The sequence below is a fragment of the Lactuca sativa genome, chromosome 3 (assembly GCF_002870075.4).
Source record: "Lactuca sativa cultivar Salinas chromosome 3, Lsat_Salinas_v11, whole genome shotgun sequence".
Lineage (NCBI taxonomy): Eukaryota > Viridiplantae > Streptophyta > Magnoliopsida > Asterales > Asteraceae > Lactuca > Lactuca sativa.
Window position 1 is genome coordinate 277,570,173 of NC_056625.2, and position 22,745 is coordinate 277,592,917.

Below are 22,745 nucleotides of genomic sequence, written 5' to 3' on the forward strand. Positions count from 1 at the left end.
TAGAATAGATCTGTTAATCATCAGGTCCCGCCTGGCATCGGGCCACGCCCGGTATACATACAAACATATAAACACATGAAAAAAATCACAAATATAAATAACATACAATATAATCATCAGGCCCCACCCGGTATACGTATAATCACATAACAAATGCAAGAGTTACGAGGACAACTAGCATCCTAAATGTAATAAACCATGCGCCAACATTAGTGTTTTCGACCCGCTAAACATAGTAAGGAAACTCACATCAAGCTGTTGAATCTCTATAACGACCCAAATTTTCAAAGTTTTCATTATTAATTAATCAAACACATTTCCATAAACCATGAAATCCCAAAACAATTTTTTTCAAATCCACATGCATTACAACATTATTTAAAAACATCATAATGTCCCAAAAAATATCGTTGAGAGAGTGCACATCGCGCCATCAAGCCTTGACTTTGCCCTTGGGCTCAGATGTACCTGAAACAAATCCACAAAATGTAAGCTAATGCTTAGTGAGTTCCCCAGAGCATACCCACACACAAGTTACATACAACATATCATACTAGCTATAACAGGTATACATATCACATAAGCCATGCATACAATAGATTGGGATGTCGTGGGCTCGTCCCTAGGGTCTTACTCTAGGATGTCATGGGCTCTCCACATGGTCTTACACCTAAGTGACATGGGCTCTCCCATGGTCTTTTATAGGAAAGCCATGGGCTCTCCACGTGGTCTTACATCCTGTTGTCATGGGCTCTCCACATGGTCTTTAGTAGGAATGTCATGGGCTCTCCACATGGTCTTACAATCAGGTGTCATGGCTCTCCCATGGTCTTCCATATACGCATACAACTAGCATATAATCAGTTACCATGTCTCACAATATAACTTCATCTAGAGTATCACATATCATAGATGGTTCGGCCTTAGGGCCCTTCGACCCATTGGTATGGTGAGGAGACTCACCTATTTCTGAAGAATCCATAAGCTGCTCGTCTAACAGCCCGTAACCACCCATGCTGAATAATAATAATAACATTACCCAATGTTAGGATCAACACCAATTAAGTGGAGAACCCAAACCTCAAGTCCTTTCATAAAGGCCCAAGTAGTATTCCTTTGTTAATGGGCCCAAAGTCTATGTCCAAAATCATTAATGGGCCTCATGGCCCAATAAGGCCTAATCATAACATCCATGGTCCCAAAACAGATAAACTGGCCTACTAACCCCAAAACATGACCAGGCCCAATGACTAATTGAGGCCCAACAGCTCAAAGGCCCAAAATAAATCCAAGTCCATCTGCTTTGCATACGCCTTGCGTACCACCCTGGTACGTGCAGCGTACTGAGTCCCTGGGTCGTATGCGCTGCGTATGCTAGGTTACGCCCAGTGTACTAATAGATTAAGAACTTTCTCCATAAGTGCTTAATACCCGATTTTCTCATGTCCAATAGTCAGATCTAAGCTTGTTAAGATGATCTAGGGCATAAAGTTGCAAACTTTATGCCTTTGCATGTCTCATATGTTCCCCAGAATCCCATTAAGACCTTTTCAATTGTCTTAATCCATGCATGAGGTCAAAACACCCATTAAGACTTCATTTTATGTTATGTGGACCAAAGGACCTCAGATCTAACATTTCCAGCCTTTGGAGTTTCTCAACTCACAAGAAGGGATCCAAAACCAACAAAAGGGACAAAACTAGAAAACCCTAGCTAAATCTATTGAATAAGATGGAAAGATCAAAGCTTTATACCTCTAGAAGCTCTTCACGGTGAACTAGATACAGATTCTTGAAACCCAATGTCACTCCAAGCTTGCTTGACAACTTCTACTTCTTGAATGGACATTAAAATGGCCACAAATGCACTCCTTAAGCTCAAAACACAATCTCAAATGGTATTAGGGTTTTCAGGGACGTTTGAAGGTGAAGGAGGCTGATTAGGGTGAGGCTCAAATTAGATAAGGATGCTTATAAAGGCCTCGATTCCAGAAATTAGGGTTTGGACATCCGTCACGTATGCCCAACGTACTTCTGGTACGCCCAGCGTATGTGGTGTCCCTCCGCGATCAATCATACTTAGTACGCTAAGCGTACCCATGAGTATGTCCAACGTACTTAAGGGACTAATTATGTAACTTTTAGAATCTTCAAGGACTTTAAGGAAATACCAGATTTAGAGTGTTACAATCTCTCAGATAGAAACTCAGTCTGCTGATCCGGAAAATCCCTACACTAACACCATCAAACAATACCTAATTAATAATTGGGTCTTAACCTATAACCAAGAATCTATATCACTTGTCCATTATCCAGGGTAAAGGACTATTTTACCCTTTCCCTACTTGGCCCAAAACCAAGGCCCATGCCATTAACACCAAAAAGCCCCAACTGTGGCCCATCTTCCTAAATGGGCCCAAAACCCAACATGGGCCTAATCCAAAAAGGCCCAAAACCCTAAATGACACGCAAAGCTCCAAATAAGCCCAAAAACACTAAGGCTTAAAGTCAGAAACTAATGGACCATTAAGACCCAAAAGCCCAAGACAACACCTCACGTCGTGACCAATCCTTGCACACATCATGGGTCATGTCTGATCCGATTCTGGGACTTACTCTTGACTCAAACGACTCAGTGGGGACAGTGAATCATGTTCACGTCGTGAGACCATATGTCCCACATCATGAGAATGATCTGAAGCCTAAACCACCTTTTCAACTTTTTTAATCCATTCAACCCTTAATTTCACCCCTTCTAGAAGCTAAAGGGAACTCTAATGGTCCATAAAAATGCTTGCTTTATGGACATGCACGTCCCTTCACCATTTTATGTCAAAAGTGAAAATATGGCCTCAAGTCCTCATGCAAGCTCTATTACTCCACCAAATCCTTGATCTGATAGATATAAGATTCAAACAACCATTTGAATCAATAAAGTTTCTAACTTTATGGATATACTCCACTCTAATCAAGCCTAAACATAAGAAAATGGGCCAAAAACCTAGATCTAGGCATGAAATGGAGTAAAGCTTGAGTCTTGATACTTACAATGGTCCAAACAAGATAAGGCAGATGATGATGAAGATCCCAGGCAACTTGCTTCCCAATATGCTTCTTCTTCTCTCCTTTTCCTTCCTTTCCACAAGAAAAATACCAAATAACTCAAGGTGACACGAATCTAGGGTTTCTAGAGGCTTAGAGGGTAAGAGAGGCTGAGGATGGGTAACCTTAGCTTCTCATTCCCTTAAATACCTGAAAATTAGGGTTTGGGGTCATTATGCCACACTCATGTAATGTAACCTTATGTCTCACATCGTGAGACTCCAAAAATGCGGGTCAACTAGTCAATGGTCACTCATGAAGTGACCCCCAAGTTCTCACGTCGTGAGGACCCTCAAAATGAATGAATTTAGTACCTTAGGATTCCGGATGTTAGAATTCTCCCCCACTTGAATAAGACTTCATCCTCGAAGACCGCTACCCCAAATAACTTCGGGTAGTGCTCCCCCATCTTGTCCTCTGGCTCCCATGTCCATTCTGAACCCTCGTGGTGTTGCCACTGAACTTTTATCATATCAACAACCTTATTCGTCAAGGTTTTCATCTTTCTATCAAGAACTGCCACCAGTCTCTCGATATAATTCAGGCGATCATCCACCTGAATATCCTCCAACAAAACCATCACTGAATCATCCACTAAACATTTCCGTAATTAAGAGACATGAAACCTGCTATAGATATGACTAAACTCCTCGGGGAGATCCAAGCAATAAGCAACCCGGCCTACCCAGGCCAAAACCCTTAAAGGTCCGATGTGCCTGGGAACCTACTTGCCCTCTTCATAAATCGGATGACACCTTTCCAAGGTGACACCTTCATGAGAACCATATCCCCAACCTGGAACTCTAGTTCTGACCAGCGCTTGTCGGCATAGCTCTTCTGCCGACTTTGAGCTGTCTAGAGTCTACCCCGAGCATGCTGAATCAACTCAATAGTATTCGGTACCACCTTGGTACTCCCCAAAACTCGTTGACTGAGCTCACCCCAACATATTGAGGTCCTGCATTTCCTCCCATAGAGCATATCAAACCGAGGTTTATCAATGCTGGTGTGATAACTGTTGTTATAAGAAAATTCTGCTAATGGAAGATACGTATCCCAACTCCCATCGAAATCCAATACACATCCTAAAGCATATCCTTCAAGGTCTGGATAGTCTGCTCGCTTTGTACCTTAGTCTGTGTGTGGAAAGTTGTGCTAAAAAGTAGATGAGTACCCAACTCCTCATAAAACCTCTTCCAAAACCTAGAAGTAAACTGGACATCCTGGTCTGAAACAACAGAAACTGTCACCCCATGCCATGCCACAACCTCTATATATATATATATATATATATATATATATATATATATATATATATATATATATATATATATATATATATATATATATATATATATATAAGTTTAGGTTCAATGGAAAATGATTAATTAGGGCAACATATGCTGGAACCAATGATCAAGTGACACGTGTCCATTTCTTTATTCATAAGCAATGTACTATGGAAGTTATTTATGTAGTTATTCCAAAGTGATGTGTTGTCATTCTTTTATTGGTTCCAACATGTGTTGCCCTAATTCTTTATTTTCCATATAACCTTTCCCTATATATATATATATATATATATATATATATATATATATATATATATATATATATATATATATATATATATATATAGGCCAACTTCTACTTAGAGATAATCTCCTGGATAGGAATAAAATGCGCGCTCTTGGTCAATCGATCCACAATGACCCAAATCGAATCCACTACGTGCGTTTTTTGAGGAAACTTCGTATTGAAATCCATGGTGATGTCCTCCCATTTCTAAACGGGAATGTCTAACGGTTGCATATTGTCGTGAGGTCGCTGATGCTCGACCTTGCCTTTGCAGCAAATCAAGCACCTCTCCACATACCAAGCTACATCCCGCTTCATACAAGGCCACCAATAATCAGAACAAAGATCTCTATACATCTTTGTCACCCCAGGATGAATGGAGAATCTGAATTTGTGTACCTCCTCCATCAGAATCTGATGCGCACCACCCCAATAAGGAACCCACACTCTCTAATGGAGAGTCAATAATCCCCGACTATCATAATCGAGGGAAGCCACCTGACCCACTAAGCGCTCACTCTTTCGATGCACTTCCTTCATAGCCTCAACATGAGCCTCTCGAATCTGCTTCAAGAGTTGGGATGGCAAAAAAGCCCGAACCCAACAGGGAAACCCGAAACCCGATCATTTTGGGTCGAGTAATGAGTTGTTATTGGGTTTTTTATCGGGTTTGGGCAGGGAGTTGGTTTTCATTACCCCTCCCCAATTATATATATATATATATATATATATATATATATATATATATATATATATATATATATATATATATATATATATTTGAATCCTTATGATATTAATTGAACACATTCAAAGATAAAATACTTACTGTCGACAATCTTTTTAGTTATTAACAATCTAGTGTGAATGATCATTTTTTATGTTTTGACTTATTACACTAAACTTAAATCAAATAATTTTTAATATAATGTCCAATTTATCTTATTAAAGTGATTCATCATATTTTTAATTTAAAAGGGAGGCTCAAACATGTATTTTTTATATGACATCGGGGTACCCTAAAACGAAATAAAGATTTCGTTATGATTTGTTATAAACCTAATAAGATACCCGAAACCCAACTGGAAAACCCGAAACCCAATGGGGCACCCCGATAAGATACCCGAAAGATATCGGGTCGGGTTTGGGAAACCATGCCCCACCCCAAACCCGCCCCGTTGCCATTCCTATCCAAGAGTGGTGTAATCACTGTCATCCTTATATAGATATCCCTGACTGGAGTCGTGACGGCCTTACGGTTGAGAGCATCGACCATCATATTGGCCTTCCTCAGATGGTAAAGGATATCACAATCATAATCATTCACCACATCCAACCATCGGCGTTGCCTCTTGTTCAGATTCAGCTGATCCATCAAATACCTCAAGCTCTTGTGATCCATGTAAATAGTACAACGGGCCGCAAAGAGGTAATGTCGCTAAATCTTAAGGACGAAAACCATTGCCCCCATCTCTAAATCATGTGTTGGATAATTCGCCTCATGAGGCTTCAGCTGCCTCGAAGCATAAGCAATCACACGACCCCTATGCATCAGAACTACACCTAAACTTGTGATTGATGCATCACGATAAACCACAAAATCCTCGACACCCTATGTCATTAACGAATATAATCACATACCGATCCAACATTGGCCTACATATGCAGCTCATGAGGTCGATGAACGCAGCTAGAGCATTGGTGAGCCCTAAAGGCATCACCACGAACTCGTAGTGACTATAACGAGTCCAAAAGAACATCTTCTGCATATACACCTCTCTGACCCTCATCTGATTATTAACTAAACGAAGATCATTCTTGGAAAACCATGATGCACCCTAAAGCTAGTCAAAGAAACCATCAATCCTTGGGAGTGGATAACGGTTCTTCACCGTTAGCTTATTCAGCTCTTGGTAGTCAATATACATCCGATGCGACCCAACTTTCTTCTTCACAAACAGGATCGATGCTCCCCATGGCGAACTGCTTGGTCGAATGGACTTTTTGTCTAACAGCCCCTACAGTTGTGTAGACAGCTCATGCATCTCTGGAGGAGCTAACCGATATGGTGCTTTGGCTGTCGGAGCAGCACCCGGAACTAGGTCAATTCTAAACTCCACCTTCCTCTCTAAATGCACCCGAGGAAAATCCTCTGGGAACATATTCGGGTTTTCCCGAACAACTAGAACATCATCTATAGTCACCTTACTCTTATCCCAGATATCTATAACATAAGCAACATATATAAAACAACCCTGCTGAAGATAGCATCTGACCCTAGCTGCCAAACACAGTATCGGCCGACATTGAGCATTCTCACCATGAACCACTAACTCTCCCCCACTTAGGGTCCGAATGCATACCAACTGATGCTCGCAATCAATCACTGCCCCCATTGGGGCTTAGCCAGTCCATCCCTACAATAACCTTCTTTCCCTGCAAAGGAATGGGAACCAAATCAATTGGATACTGCTCGCTAAACACCTTGAGAACACAACCCCGATGAACCCTCGATACCCGAACATACTGATCATCCTCAATCTCAACCTCTAAAGGACAATCCAGCTCCCCCGGAGTTCTAACAAACTGTCACGCCCTCGAACCAGACGGCGGAAACGTCTGAGGGCTCGCGTGACTTAAATTGAATATCATCACAATGAATATACATGAATCATAACATAAACATCACCAGACATGAATACATTACAACTGACATTGTTCACATCAAGTACATTGTTTAAACATTATATATCCTTAGCATAAATTGTTTGATAGTTTTCAAAAGCATAATACCCTAACACACTTGGTATTACTCCTCAGCTTACCTATTATCCGAGAATACAAGTTATTTTGAAAAACATCAACATATGGAATGTTGGGGAGTTCATAAGCACGGTTGTTATGAAAATGTTTGTGTAGTTTATAAAACCCAGAAAATCCGATATTTTCTAAAAAAGACAATTGTTTATACCAAAATGTGAAGATCCATTGGTTTATGCATGAATGATTTCAAAGCGTGTATAAATGAGAAGTTTTGCATTATAGTTATTGAAAAGTACAAATGAATGGTGTTGATTTCCTCGAAAAAACAGATATTTTCCGATCAAAAAATATAAATGAGAAGTTTTGCATTATAGTTATTGAAAAGTACAAATGAATGGTGTTGATTTCCTCGAAAAAACAGATATTTTCCGATCAAAAAATATAATTGTTTCAAATTGTTCTACCATCACAACGAATGATTATGATTTTTCCTTGATTACTCGGATAGTATTGGATTTGTTTATGTGAGTCGTTATAACCACGCATGATAATGACTAGTTCGTCTGTCTTGGCATTCTAACGAACGCCGGAATTGATCTAAGATTTTGTCACCCTAGACTGGCCGAGTCTAACTGTAGCAAACAGCTAAGGTGTGGGGAAGTCACCCCCGTATAGATCTATACACAAACTCTCGCTCTCCCTCCAGGAGACTTTGATTATAACTACAGACTACAAACGACCCATAGAGGTGCCGCCCGTTATTACTCACTGAATCCAACATGAATTTGATTACCATTGATTAACGACCTGTATATGTTTACTGAATTGAAGGTAAGCCTAATAAACGAGGAGAAGAGGATTACAAGGTCCTGCTAATCCCACGTATTATTTATGGCTATTGTGTATACGAAGGACACGTTGGACCATTACGCATTTGATTTATTTGGACCTTAATAGCAATGCTAATGGGCCAATGAGGCCCAATAGCACTTGAAAGCCATTGAGGGTCCCTTAAATATGAAATTGGGTCACAGGAGGCCCAATAAACATTTATTATTATCATTGGGCCCTAAAGTCATGTTAATGAGTCACAAAGGCTCAATAAACATGATTAAGAACTTTCAAGCCCAAAGATTTGAATATTTACTTGTTTTAGGTATTGTATAATTGTCGAAAAGATTGATTTTTAGATTCGTAACGGCACGAGGCCGGTCGGTTGTTTATAACGATATTTGAAATTATACGTATATTCGTCTTTCTATTTTCGTAAGTTGTAATTTGGTGTTTTTGACTCAATATCTTAAAAATAAAATAATTGACTCAAAAATATCGGTTTGACCCCTTTCAACCCTTCTTTAATAAAAATGACAATTTTAGTCCTTTATAAAAAAAAAGACATTTTAGGCCCTTAACCCATTTTCTTGACACTTTTGACCCATAGACTTGTTTAAGTGATGTTTTTAGCTCAAAATTTACTCTTTGGCAGTTTCAACCCCTCTAGTAAAGTGTTTTTCAGTTAAAGTCAAAACTTTTTGCAACCGTTACAATTTTGGCCCAAAATCCAAAAACTTTACATTTTTTATCCTTGTTTGGAAAAAAAAATAGTTTTAACCCCTGAATTAGTTTTGTTTACCCTTTCCCCCCTGTTCTGAGAATTTTACCATTTTGATCCTTTGAAAACCACCTTTTTCGCCATTTTTGGGCCTATGGGCCGAAAAGCCCAAAAATTGGCCCATTAAGCTACAAATTACATTTCTAGCTCTTTAAAGAGTATGTTATTCATAAAAACATTTATTTTTACAGTTTTGGATCTTTTGGTCCTTAAGAAAACCGTGAATGACAATTTTTCCCCAAACATTTGCTTATTTGACAAAAATAGCTCAATAACGAGTCCAATGTTGTAACTTGTTTATTTTAACCCTTATATGGTAGATTTTCTTAACTTGTTAAGTGTAATACATCCTAGATCACATGTTTTTCCTCTTTGAACTATAGATCTCAAACTCCCTTTCATTTTTGGCACATAAATACCATATAAACACAAAAATCACACATAGCACACAAACACACATAGATCTATACATTTTACTTGTATTCTCCCCCATCAAACATGTGAAAACCGAAAATAGAGGGGTATGAACTCACCTTTTCTTGTGGATCACGGTTTTGAAGAAGAAATGAAAGAAAATGGTGAGATCTTTCGGCCTAGCAAGCTTCTTGGAAGGTCTTCGGCTTAGATGTGTTCTAAGAAGCAAGATCACGAATTTTGCATGAGTTATGGGAGATTTTTGAGGTAATCAAGAAGTTAAAGTATGGATCAAACAACAACTTACCAAGGATTAGTGATATTAGGGAAAGATCTTCTTAGACCCCTTGTGATTTTCAAAATTTTGGAGGAAAAGTGAAGGTGTTCTAGAGAGAGTTTGAAGAAACTTTGCAATGGTGATGGGGGTGTGTGTGTGTGTCTCGGCCGAAATAAGAGGAGGGGAGAGAGGAGAGAGTAAGATGAGTTGACATGCATGGGAACATGAGAAGAGTGCATGGATACCCCATGTATAATTATGAGGTGGCACCATTAAAAGTTAACTCTTTTCCCCCATTTTTTGTAGTTGGACCGAGAGAGGGAGAAGGGAAAGAAAGGCTTGGGCCTTTTGTGTTTGAATCCATAATATGAGGCCTAACTTGATGATTTTCGGCCCATTGGGCCTTTAGAGTAATTCATGGCCCAAAATACGTCAAAGGATGAGTTTTATGGCCCATTAGGGCTAAATAGATTTGTTATGGCCCAATAAGGCCCATTAAATATAACTTGTCCATTTTAGGCTTATGAGGCCCAAAATATTATGTTTCATGTAAATGGGTCCAAATTAAGGCCCATTTTATAGTTCTAAGCCCAAAATAGTCAAATTGGAAGCTTATTGGTCCATTAGGCCAAATAAGGAAATCCCAGTCCAAAATGGACTTAATCCGGGATTTTTAGGGTTTCCAACCTTTTGTTGACTATTTGAATGCTTGTATGGAGTGTTTGATGGAATTTTGTTGTCATTGAACAAGCACCATGCATGTTTTCAAGTTTCAGTTACATTGTCATTCTTTGTTAAGTGTTTATAATGTATTAAAATTCCTATTGGTGACACAAACCTCTTGCTAAGTGCAAGCGATACAAAAGATCGGGTAGCCCTTGAATCAAACAAGATCAATGCATAGATACCGTTCACGAGGAACGATGCTAAAATAAAACACAAATATAAGCAAACAAATCAGTATAGATATAAAGATAAGGAGAAGACACATACCGGTTACCACATCAGGTGCTATGCGAGCCTCCTCGGATGGCAGCTGAAAATCCCTAATCCTCACCACAGGCGCATCCGCCTTGCCCTGGAGGCCATCAGTAATCTGTAAAGTCTCTAGAACGTGTGCTACTACTAGTCCTGTTTCTGCTAAACTTGGATAATTGGACTTCTTATGGCCCCTCTGATTGCAATGGAAGCAAATCATATCAGATATCGGGGTGGTGATGATCGTAGTAGCAGTGTAATCCCTGCTAATATGACCCATTTGGCTTCACTTGAAGCATCCAGAACCACCCACCCTGCACGCCCCATCGTGCATCTTGTTGCACTTGCCACAGTGGCTCCAGCCCTATTGGCCTCTCGATCTCGAATCAAATACATTGGTCCTCTTGCTCGAACCTGTTGAACCCTGACCCTGATCCGGATTCCTCTTCCTCTCCATCTCTAGATCAATACTTCTCTCTTTGTTTCCTGCAATCATACCCTCCAGTGTCTTGCAACAGGATCAGTTCATGAACTACCGAATATCGCTCCTCAACATCTCAGGGTATCTTGCCTTCTTCATCTCTTCATCTGTCACATACTGTGGAACCAACAAAGCCCTCTCACGGAACATCACGATGATCTCAACCACCATCTTAATAGTATGGTGACGGTCCTGGAACTCCGTTGCCACTTGTTGCACCTCAATCACCGGTGCAAACTCAGCTTGAAATCTAGTCACAAAATCATCTCATGTCATCATATCAACTGATGCATCACCCACAGAGCGCCCAACCTCCTCCCAAATATCTTGAGCTCTCTCTTTCAGAAGGCAAGAAGCAAGTCTGACCTCTTCCCCCAACGGGGAAACTGCTAGTACGAAAGGCATTAGCGATATCTACTAACCACCATCTGCTCGCGATTGGGCCCTTCTCCTCGAAGTACTCTTGAACCCCGCATGCTCGGAATTAACGCAAGGTCAATGTGCGAGCTCTCATCAATTCCACCATCTTAGACTGAAAAGAGCTCAAATGCTCATCCAAAAATCTCCATAATTCCCTCCCTGACCCTAGCAAGGATCACATGAGTCTGCTTAAGTATGTTGCGGGTAATCTCAGACAAAACGAACTCCCACATCTAATCATCCAACTGTTCGGCTCCAAAACCTAAGCCTGAACCCTCACCAGCACCAGAACCACTAACTGGTCTTCTTCAAAGAGTCAACATACTGAAAATTGACCATTCAAATCATCAGAAAACGCATAAATATACATCGAAGAGTCTCATACTCTATAAGCTTCCTGGTATCATCGCAGCTCTCTTTGGTTCGAGTATGGATTCTCTGCTTCTGGTAGTACGGGCCCATACTATCTTCCACATGTATCCATACTTTCCTCAAGGATTGTTGTGAGTCCTCCAAGTCACTCCTTATCCATATATAATCCACAACAAGACAAGACTCCCAACACTAAATTTCTTCCTAGGTTTTCCTAGTGCAATCATCACACCACTCTCCGCCATCAGATGTAGAGGGAACTCCCACTAACACCCTCTAGCTATTTCATGAATAAATATACACATCACCTACACTAGATAAATTTTCGAATGAAAGGTCTCACACTACAACGGTTGGACTCAAACAAGAGATACACAATAGAGTTAAAACCTAACCTTCTAAAATTATTTAGTTTCAATAATCTGTAACTTAGCATATTTGCTTATTAGTTAGTTGAAGTTAATGAGAACTCCTAGAAATCACAAAGCAAGCAACATTTGAGCATTGAGTAATCGGAATTAAGCATAACCTAAACAAGCCATCCTATCATTTATTGATCAGTACTAGCATGCAAGTCTACGAGCTCATACATCAGACATATAAAGGCATCTCTCCAAGCATTCTATCATGAAATTCCTGAGCAGATCCTTTGCCCTAAATAACATGCGATTCACAAATTTACAAATCAAAGCATATCATAAAACTTGTACGGGTATTTTGGGAAAACTTACTCTAGCTCGGTCGATTACATGCACCAAACCCCTTTTTCATTTATTAGAAAATTCTTTTTATAAAACTTTTCTTTTTGAAAATTCTACCAAACCCTCAGTTTGAGTTCAAACAGACCCGAGAGTAAGTCCGAATCCCTCAAACTAAGGCTCTAAATACAAACTTGTAATGTCCCAAAAAGTAAGACTAAAAATTTTGATTTTTAAATTAATAAAACCATTATCCAAAACAACATCATAGAAACCATGGTGAATCAAAGTATATTAATAAACATCCAAGTGCATCAGAATAATTTAAAATCTGGAACAATGTGGTTTGTGCACTGCAATCATCCTAGACTCTTCCCCTTTGAACTAGAAGTATCTAAAACATAAACTGAAAATTGTAAGCACAAAGCTTAGTGAGTTCCCAAAAATAGCACATACCATATATATCAAACATATAATGGACCCTGCCCATCATCGGGCCCCGCTCGGCATCGAGCCCCACTCGGAACAGATTTGTCAGTCATCAGACCCTGCCTGACATCAGGCCCCACTTGGTATACATAAAAACATATAAACACATGCAGAAATCGCAAAGATAAATAGCATACAATATTATCATTAGGCCCCGCCCGATATACATATAAACGCATAACACATGCAAGAGTCACACAGACAACAAGTATCCTAAACATAATAAACCATGTGCCAGCATTGGTGCCTTCGACCTGCTAAACACAGTGAGGAAACTTACCTCAAGCTACTGAATCCCCCAGATAGAATATCGATCTGTTGATCCGGAAAATCTCCACGCTAACACCATCAAACAATACCCAATTAATAATTGGGTCTTAACCTATAACCAAGAATCTAAATCACCTACCCATTATCCATGGTAAAAGACCATTTTACCCTTTCCTTACTTGACCCAAAACCAAGGCCCGACCCATTAACACCAAAAAGCCCAATAGTGACCCATCTCCCTAAGTGGGCCCAAAATCCATCATGGGCCTAATCCAAGAAGGCCCAAAACCCTAAATAACACCTAATGCTCCAAACGGGCCCCGAAATATAGTAACACTCAAAGTCAGATACTAGTGGCCCATTAAGAACCAAAAGCCCAAAACAACACCTCACATCATGACCAATCCTTGGTCACATCGTGAGATGTGTCCGATCTGATTCCAAGACTCACTCCTGACTTAGACGACTCAGCGGGGATGGTGACTCATGCTCACGTCATGAGACCTTATGTCTTACGTCGTGAGAATAGTCTGAAGCCAAAACCACCTTTTCAACGTTCTTAATCCATTCGGCCCTTAATTTCACCCCTTCCAGAAGTTAAAGGAGACTCTAATGGTCCGTAAAAATGCTTTCTTTATGGACATGCATGCACCATGTATGTCCCTTCACCATTTTAGGTTAAAAATGTAAATATGGCCTCAAGTCCTCATGCAAGCTCTATTACTCCACAAAATCCCAGACCTAAATGATATAAGACTCAAAAGACCATTTGAATCCATAAAGTTGCTAACTTTATGGATCTACTCCATTCTAATCAAGCCAAAACATAGGAAATGGACCAAAAACCTAGATCTAGACATGAAATGAAGTAAATCTTGAGTCTTGATACTTACAATGGTCCAAACAAGATGAGAGATGATGATGATGAAGATCGCAAGAAACTTCCTTCCTAATATGCTTCTTTTTCTCTCTTTTTCCTTCCTTTCCATAAGCAAAATACCAAATAACTCAATATGACACGAAATCTAGGGTCTCTAGAGGCTTAGAGGGTGAGAGAAGCTGAGGATGGGTAACCCTAGCCTCTCATTCCATTAAATACTTGAAAATCATGGTTTAGGGTCATTAATCCATACACACGTCGTGAGACCTTATGTATCACGCCGTGAAACTCCAAAAATATTGGTCAACGAGTTAATGGTCACTCATGATGTGACTCCTAAGATCTCATGTCATGAGGCCTTTCCAAGTGCTCCCTTGCTATCCATGTTTGGCTCTCTCTTGTCAGTCTTTCCTGACGCTCTCCTGTCAGCCCTGCCCGATGCTCACCTTCCATCTTTATTAGGTGTGTGCCCGCCAGCCTCGTTTAGGGCTTCCGGGCGGCCTTACCCAGCTCCTTGCTACATGGTCTTGAATTGGACTGGCCCAAGGCCTAACCTAATTCCCCTTAACCTAATTGACCCTTATGAAGTGAATAGTGCCTCCTCCTTGGAGAGAGACTTTTCTCAGTGGCTCATCTACCATCTCGGACCTTCCATCTGGCTCAACTACATGCCATTCGTACAACTTCCATACACTACCCCCAACACCGAGATGGTTCTCTCCAGTTAAGGAGAACAATATCATCTCTACCAGCTGATCTAACCTGATCGCCGGAGCCTGCTCCTGGGGCACAGTCCTTGGGGCAGTTCTAACAACTTTGCTCTGTGATGTTCAGATCTCTGCCGTAGCAAAGTCCAGAAGAGATCCCGGAGGTCAATGTTATATATATATATATATATATATATATATATATATATATATATATATATATATATATATATATGTGTGTGTGTGTGTGTGTGTGTGTGTGTGTGTTAATGTATCTCTCTGGGAAATGAGACAGTTATATATAGGATGACCTAATTAATGGTCGCTACCCAGTGTAAGTGCTAGGTCCAGGCCCTCGCCCTCGCGGTCTCGCATTTAGACCCCGACGCTCTAGTTCCAAGGTGAAATTTAGAATGAGAGGCTCTGGTCCACAACAAGCCAAAACAATATCAACCATTCCTTAGATCGATAAGTGTAGCGCTCAGAGTGCTACTCGTCGACGGTTCTGCATCAATAGCAGATAACCTCTAGTGGTGTATGATCCACTAATAGGACGCCTCAACGTCCTGGTGGTCCAGACAAGACAAAAGGTACTATTGGGGACATCCTCCCTCAACGAAAGGTACAAAAGAGATCATTCTTCTCTAGAAGACCGGATCACCTATTTCTCTATCTAAAGCTAAAGCCTAATTCTCTCATCTAGTTACTGACTTGACTGTCGGAGCCTCTTTCCGAGACTGCCTCCCGGATGACGACATATGTCAGTTCTTTCATTGTTTTGATTTTCAGGCTTAACTCAGACGAAAACACCACAAACACATGTTAAGCTTGCATACATATCAATATAGTTGGCGTCATCCGGGCATGTACTCATAGTTACATAACCTTAAAACGACCCTAGATGGAGGCAATGACGGGAAAGGCACCTGCGGAGTTTTGCAAGAAAGAAACGAGCCCACTCAGATCAATGTTGTCGCTTGATGGAACACAACAATCTGCCTCAGACGGACAAGCCTCCACCCATACGCCAACAACACAAATGCCAAATCTAATAATAGGAACCACAGTGGCCGCAATCGCCGACCTACGGTGACCGTCACCCGTCACAACAAAGCAGTCGGTTACAACCACGAATGCAACATTGCATTCGACAGCGACTCGACAGTCGCAACCACTGACCCGACAGTCACAACTGTCGACTCAATAGTGGCAACCGACGGTTTCCCAGCCGCAATTGCTACCGCAATAGGAAAAGACCATATTGTCCTCAACACAATACCTAATGTTAGTTTATCTATTATCTCTAGTATCAGGAATGTCACATATTTCGCTTTTCACTCAACAACCTCCAATGTTCAACCCCTATTTCTAGTAGTTGCACAGATCCAACCCCCAAACACCACCATCGCAAGAATCTATCCCTCACTTGTTATTAGCACAGTAGTTCAATACCTTCACTCACCAACCCCTAGGGGTTAATTCAGAGCATGGTCTAGAAGCCCGAAGCAAGCTCACAACTGCAGCAAAGCACACAATCGAGCTCCCAGCAGCAACCATACATCTTTCAAGCAGCAATGTACAACCAAGCATATAGGAACCTGTATTTCTCTTAATAGTTTATGATGTACAGTCGTTTTCCATACTCTCTCAAGGAAAATCCGATGAGAAGCACCAACTCTGTTTTTTTTCAGGAGCTCTTGTAGCATGAGATCCCACACTAGGGGATGATACCAAACATCCCCAAGTATGACGACACAACCGACCCCGATGAGCACATCGTCACCAATGAATGGACAATGACATCACTGAGGATGGACAAGCCGTTCATTTGTACGTATTTCCATTTTACGTTATTAGGAAACGCCAGAAAATGGTTCAAGGTGCTGTGACCGAGCAACATCTCGAGTTTCGAGTAGTTATGATTCCTTTTCCTCAACAATTTCATGCAATTGAGGAAAGGGAAGGGAGATGAAAACTCTATAATGGCATGTATGAAAAATGAAGGAGAGTCGATACGGGCATATTACAATAGATTCACGCTAGCGACGCTCAACGTCTGGGGCATGAAGAGTTCCTTTTAACTGGAAACTTCGCTCAAGGTCTAGTCCCCGACTTTGTCAAAGAAGATGAAGGGGATGTCACCTTAGTTGAGAGATGAGCTCAAATACAAAGTCAAGAAATATCTCCGACAGATCAAGGCTGAGGAATGGAAGGACACTAACCTAAAGCCTGTAACAAATGTGTACATCAAGAAAGAAGAAGCAAACTCCCGCGTAAGCCTCAACCACCGAGACCACCAGGACAAGCACAACCGGCACTCAAGACACCCACCTAACAGGTTTCGTCCATTTCGTAAAGATGAGCGTAGAAGCCACTGAACTGAGGTGCATGTAGTTGAGAAAACACCTCCAAAGGTGGACAAAGAGAAAGGAAAATTTTGTAAGTACCACAAGAGCAAAATCCATGATACGGCAAGTGCATGATTCGAGGAAGGAAATGGATGACAAACATCTAACGGGCGACCTAATGGAAATTGTAAAGGATTTGAGGTCCAAGTTTGACGCTGACCAGAAGAATGCCCAAGATTGGAAAGATGTCAGCAAGCGCCAAGTTAAGGAGGAGATCCTTACCATCACGAGGCCCATTAAGAGGAATGAGTGCTGTGAAATGAATGACGACATTGAGGTACTCCCTAAAAATATCCTCAATGTTAGTTTTTCGTCAGAAGATCCGAGGATGCTAGGCTAGAACCCCAGGAATCCGCTCTTGATAACCGCCTGCATATGTCAAATACAAGTCAACCGTGTCTACATAGACAATGGCAGCGGCACCAACATCCTCTAAGAGAATTGTTTCCAATAATTTTCGGCCTCCTAGAAGGAAATCTTAACGCCTCTAACCATTGGTCCCCTCACAAGGTTTTTAGGGAATAACTTATGGCCGGTAGGAACGATATATCTCCCTCTTACTATAACTAGTAATAACGGGAAAGACTAGGTCACATGTGCGATAAGGTTTTCAGTAGTACGCTCCCCAACAAAACAAAACATTCTGCTCGGGCAACCGACGCTTTTCTAACTACAAGCCATACTATCAACGATTCACGACACTCTGAAGTTTAGCATGAGCACTGGATTAACCACTATTGTTGCCTTCAGCCTAAGCGCACGCTGTTACTACCAGACCCGAGCTGTCCCAAGGCTAGCGCAAGCCTCAATCGATAAACAAAAAGGGGGGCAAATAGATGAGAAAAACATGACAACAAAACCTAAAGTCGTAAGGCCAGTGGGTGGAAGCACTCCTAGGGAACCGATCTCCCTAGCCGGTTACAAACCGAATGGCAACAAGAAAACATGGCAAGCCACAGCGAAAGCGCATCGAGTACCTTGACCTTAGCGAGGCAGTTCTACTCCACAATACCACGAGAAGACAGACAATGCCAAGTCCAGATGAGTTCATTCTAAAGGAGGGGAAGGGTCAATATTTGGATGACCAAGTAGAAATCACTTTGAATTAGAGCAAGATTTAAAAGCCCCTCACTGGAAAATGAAACAACAAACAAAGAAAGACTTGGAATAGGAACTGATAGGGTTGATGTCACCCATATAGCTAGAAATCAGAAGGGCGGAAGATACCAAAACGTAGAGCAAGAATTGACACGATCCATTGGGGATCCGAAAGTCGAGAAGATCCCTGAGAGAAAGTCGTAGATACTGACACTCTGAACAGGCTGCCCTTAGCACCTTTCGACAACCAAACCAAGAAGGTACCAACTGAAGCTCTCTAGGGAAGAGACGTCGACACATAATAGATCACCAATGCCACATAAATATCCAATAGATCCAAGCGATCCCCCAAACGACAAGAGGGCCAACATAAAAATTGCACGACTCACAATAAAGAAGGTGCAGCAAGGAAAAGAAAGATACTTTCCTGTAGAAAAGAATCAAGAAAACGAACCAAAATAAGGAGGCCCAAGAGCCATTGACGTAATGATGTCTTTCCTAGGAGAACGTTAGCCCATCGCACTCAAAGACAAGACCGAAATCCTGGAAGTTGCTGCTGAGCAATGCCTAGAATACCAGGTGCTCATTCCTTCTATACGACAACACGCCATGACTTTGACCAATAACCATCGGTCAATGGGGTATTAACACTAGAGGGCCACCTCCGATCACCCCAGGTAGAGCCATTTTCCCTCTAGTCACCCCGCCCGTTTCATTAGGAGGATGATAGGTAAGCATCCATCAGGGTCGAAAAAATCCTAGGTCGGAGAACTACCAATAATGCCTCAGCTCCATCGTCAGGACCTAAGGCCAGACGTCAAAGGAATACCCTTCAATACGATACAAGGGGAAAAAGCAATATCCCTAATTGGGATTGCAAACATGTCGTTGCAAGCACCAAACTTTGGTGCAACCACCAACAAAGTGGAGCAAAGTCCAAGCATGAGCATACTTAATGGGAAACATGAGATGGTTAGACTCAGCCAAGCCGCCCACAGGGGAAACACCAAAAATCACCACACTTGTTGTATGCAAGTGGAAAGCTCTGAGGCAAAAGACTAGGCATTTGAAAAAGAATGGGTCTAGCTACGTGCAAACCCATAGTCAACTATACCCCACCAAGGAGCATGCGATTAGGGCCACAAATTTTCACTAAGATGGAGTTGGTGTCCCAAGAGTTCAGGATGGATGAGTCATCCTCTATACCTGGAGTGCGTGTAGTTCGCACCATCACCTCTAGAGCTGGGAAAAAGGTCCAAATAAGATACATCCAAGGCAAGGGCAATGTCATCAAACTCCAAAAGGATAATCAAAATCCATCAAGTCAGCACAAGAGATAGGCCATGGCTTATGCAATGATGTAGTGATCTCTCTTTCTTTACTCACCAAACAATGTAGTTGTTTCTAAAACATTATCAATGAAGTGAAGGAAGTTGACTATGAAAAAAACTATTAGAACCTTTTTTACAAATCAAGCATGATAACACTTACATAAGAGGTTGTACATGTTTACCAAATGGTAACAAGGACTAATCATCCACATCATTTGAGAAAAACCGTTGTGAGAATGCAACCACAGGCGTCAAAGGATCGTAATCTTTCCCTAAACATATCAGTTCAACCCAAAAATGTAACAACCCGTTATCCCGGGCATTATAAACCGAGTCTTGTAACCCCTTTTGAATGTAATGGGAATATCATCGATAAATGAATTGTTCAAAAGCTCTGATTTGGAGTACGCTATGTAGTAGATATCGTCTTAAAGGTTCCAAATAAATAAAGAACACTAAAATCTGAGTTATGGCGAAGAAGCTATGACCATTCTAAGATTTCTGTCAAAACCGACAACACCGATCAAACGAAAAACGCAAAGTTTCAATACGATAACATTTAGCCTTAGGTATCTAAATGAAAGTCATAGATAACATTAAACCGTGAGCGTACACAAAAAGAACGTCCAAATCTGACTTCGCATGAGGAAGTTATGATTTTTCAAAGAAATTCCTTAAAAACGATTAGTTATAAAATAAATAATAAAAATAATTTTGGAATTTGCCAACGGAGTCTAAACGAAAGTCGTAGATCGTAGTCTCACCTACGCGTGGATATAAAGACCATCGAAAACGGAGTTCGTATGAAGAAGATATGGATTTTTGAAGTTTATTAAATAAATTAATTATTTATTTAATTCAAAATTCGGATATTATCCGAAGAGGAGTCAGCGTCCTTCTCCGAAGTACGCGCTGCGTACTCCTGTACGCCCCGCGTAACCGAGAGGATTGGCCTCGGATCGTCCACGTCGCCATATCCGAGGAAGCCGACCCGTCCGACCCGACGTCCCATCCGACCCGGCGTCCCATCCGACCCACCTCCCCAGCAACCCGTCCCATCCGACCCGAGAACCCAAGAACCCGTCCCATCCGAACCGAGGCAGTCGAGGCTTCGGTCATGCATGACGTACGCGTACGCAGCGCGTACGAGCGTACGCCCCGCGTACCGAGGCAGACCTGCCTTCCTATAAATAGAATGCGAGGGTTTCCAAAGAAAGGGTTCATTTCTCTTCTCTCTCTCTCAGCATTTCCTCGTTTTCCGTGTCCGTTCAAACCCGAAGCTCTGGTCTTTTTGGCTCAAGTCCCGAAGGCCGATTCTACTCCCGAGATTCCCGAGAATCCCAAGAAAAATCAGTTTCCCGAGACGAAACTCTGCTCGGTTTTCCACCTCACAATCTTCAAACTATCAAGTGAGTTCATATCCCCTTTGAACACTCTTTAAATACATTTTAAATGTTTTATACTCTTTTTGGGGAGGAATACAAGTTAACACATGACTAAATTCGTGTGAAACATTAACCTTTTGATATACTGTTCATACTGTTGTTTTAACTATCTTGTGAAGTTATTATGATACAAAACCCCTCACAACACAGCTTTACCCTCTTTGGGATATAATATGTTTATAAATAGAAATATGTTTTATTTATACGTTTACATACAAACACATCATATCAAGGGTAACATTCTTTACTAAGTCATTTCATGCATTCAAAGAACTTATGATTATGCTTTGTCAAACATTGTGAAAGAGGTTAATCTTTGCATACAAACTACTACCTTATTATGGACTTAGTTGAGAATCCATGAGTCGTGTATATCTTCAAACGTTACTTTCTTTATTAGAAAATAATGCTACAAGTCCTGTCTATAACCAGAGTCTCCCGTTCGGAGAACGTGTCAAATGTGTATAGATCTATACGGGAAGTCATGATCCCGCGCCCTGACTGTTAGCTACAGTCCGTCTTTTGGGGTGACAGTTGTCATAACGCTACGACGCCTGAAGAACGTCGCTACAGGCATATTATGTTTAGTATGGTTATAAAACTCATCGGATATACAATTATTATGGTATTATGCTTTTATGAACAAGTAGTCATTAAAACTACTCTTCATTTAATAAGGGTGATTTTCGTATAGCTTTACTATGTAAAACTATGACACGACTTACAAGCACGTCGCTTGCTTGCAATTTTCGGTCTTCAAGACTGCCAGTTATGTCAGGAAAATAAGGGTTTTTCCTGTATACAAAACAAACAACTAATAGGAAAATAAGGGATTTTCTCGGTACAAATAGTTGCAATTTACATCATGAACATCCATATGCATCTCATACTTTTATAGGGAAAATAAGGGTTTTTCTGGAAAACATGCAAACACTTTCGAATGGCATACATCTTCTCAAAACACTACTTATGAACTCACCAACTTAAATGTTGACATTTTTTCTTTGAAATAACTTGTATTCACAGGAAACCGCTAGCCAGGTAGCAACTACTTCTGAAGACTAACGCACTGGCGTTAGTAACATATTTTGGATCGCCATTTTATATTTGATTTCTTTTGCAAACATGTAACACCTGCAATCATGTAAACTTTTCAAACATATTTATATTATGGTGGTGTGTACTTTCCTTTCTATGAACTGTTATGATACTGAATATGACGTCCTCCGCCCCCGAACGATTCCGCCGTTCTGGTTTGGGGGTGTGACAAAAAATCCATGAACCTCGAACGAGACATGAATAAAGGCTTCAAAGCCTCATAACCTTTCCCTTGAAACAAATAATACCTAAGTGTTAAATGCCTCAAGGTGAAGATCTCAGCTCGACTTATATCATTAGGACCGGAGTACAACACTCCAAGGC

The 22,745-nt window shown here is 41.0% G+C and overlaps 1 protein-coding gene across 2 annotated transcripts in view; it reads right to left on the reverse strand.

Moving 5' to 3' along the window:
* Nucleotides 1-273: 273 nt before the first annotated feature.
* LOC111884864 (phosphoglycolate phosphatase 2) overlaps nt 274-22,745 on the reverse strand; it is a 30,968-nt gene continuing 8,496 nt past the window's right edge. The window contains exons 4-5 of one of the 2 annotated variants that reach the window (XR_008231142.1): nt 10,740-22,457; nt 274-468 (exon numbers count right to left, since the gene is read on the reverse strand). The gene's annotated coding sequence lies outside the window, so the exon portion shown is untranslated. The remainder of the gene's footprint in view (nt 469-10,739; nt 22,458-22,745) is intronic. The other variant, XR_006189660.2, reaches the window with a different exon arrangement.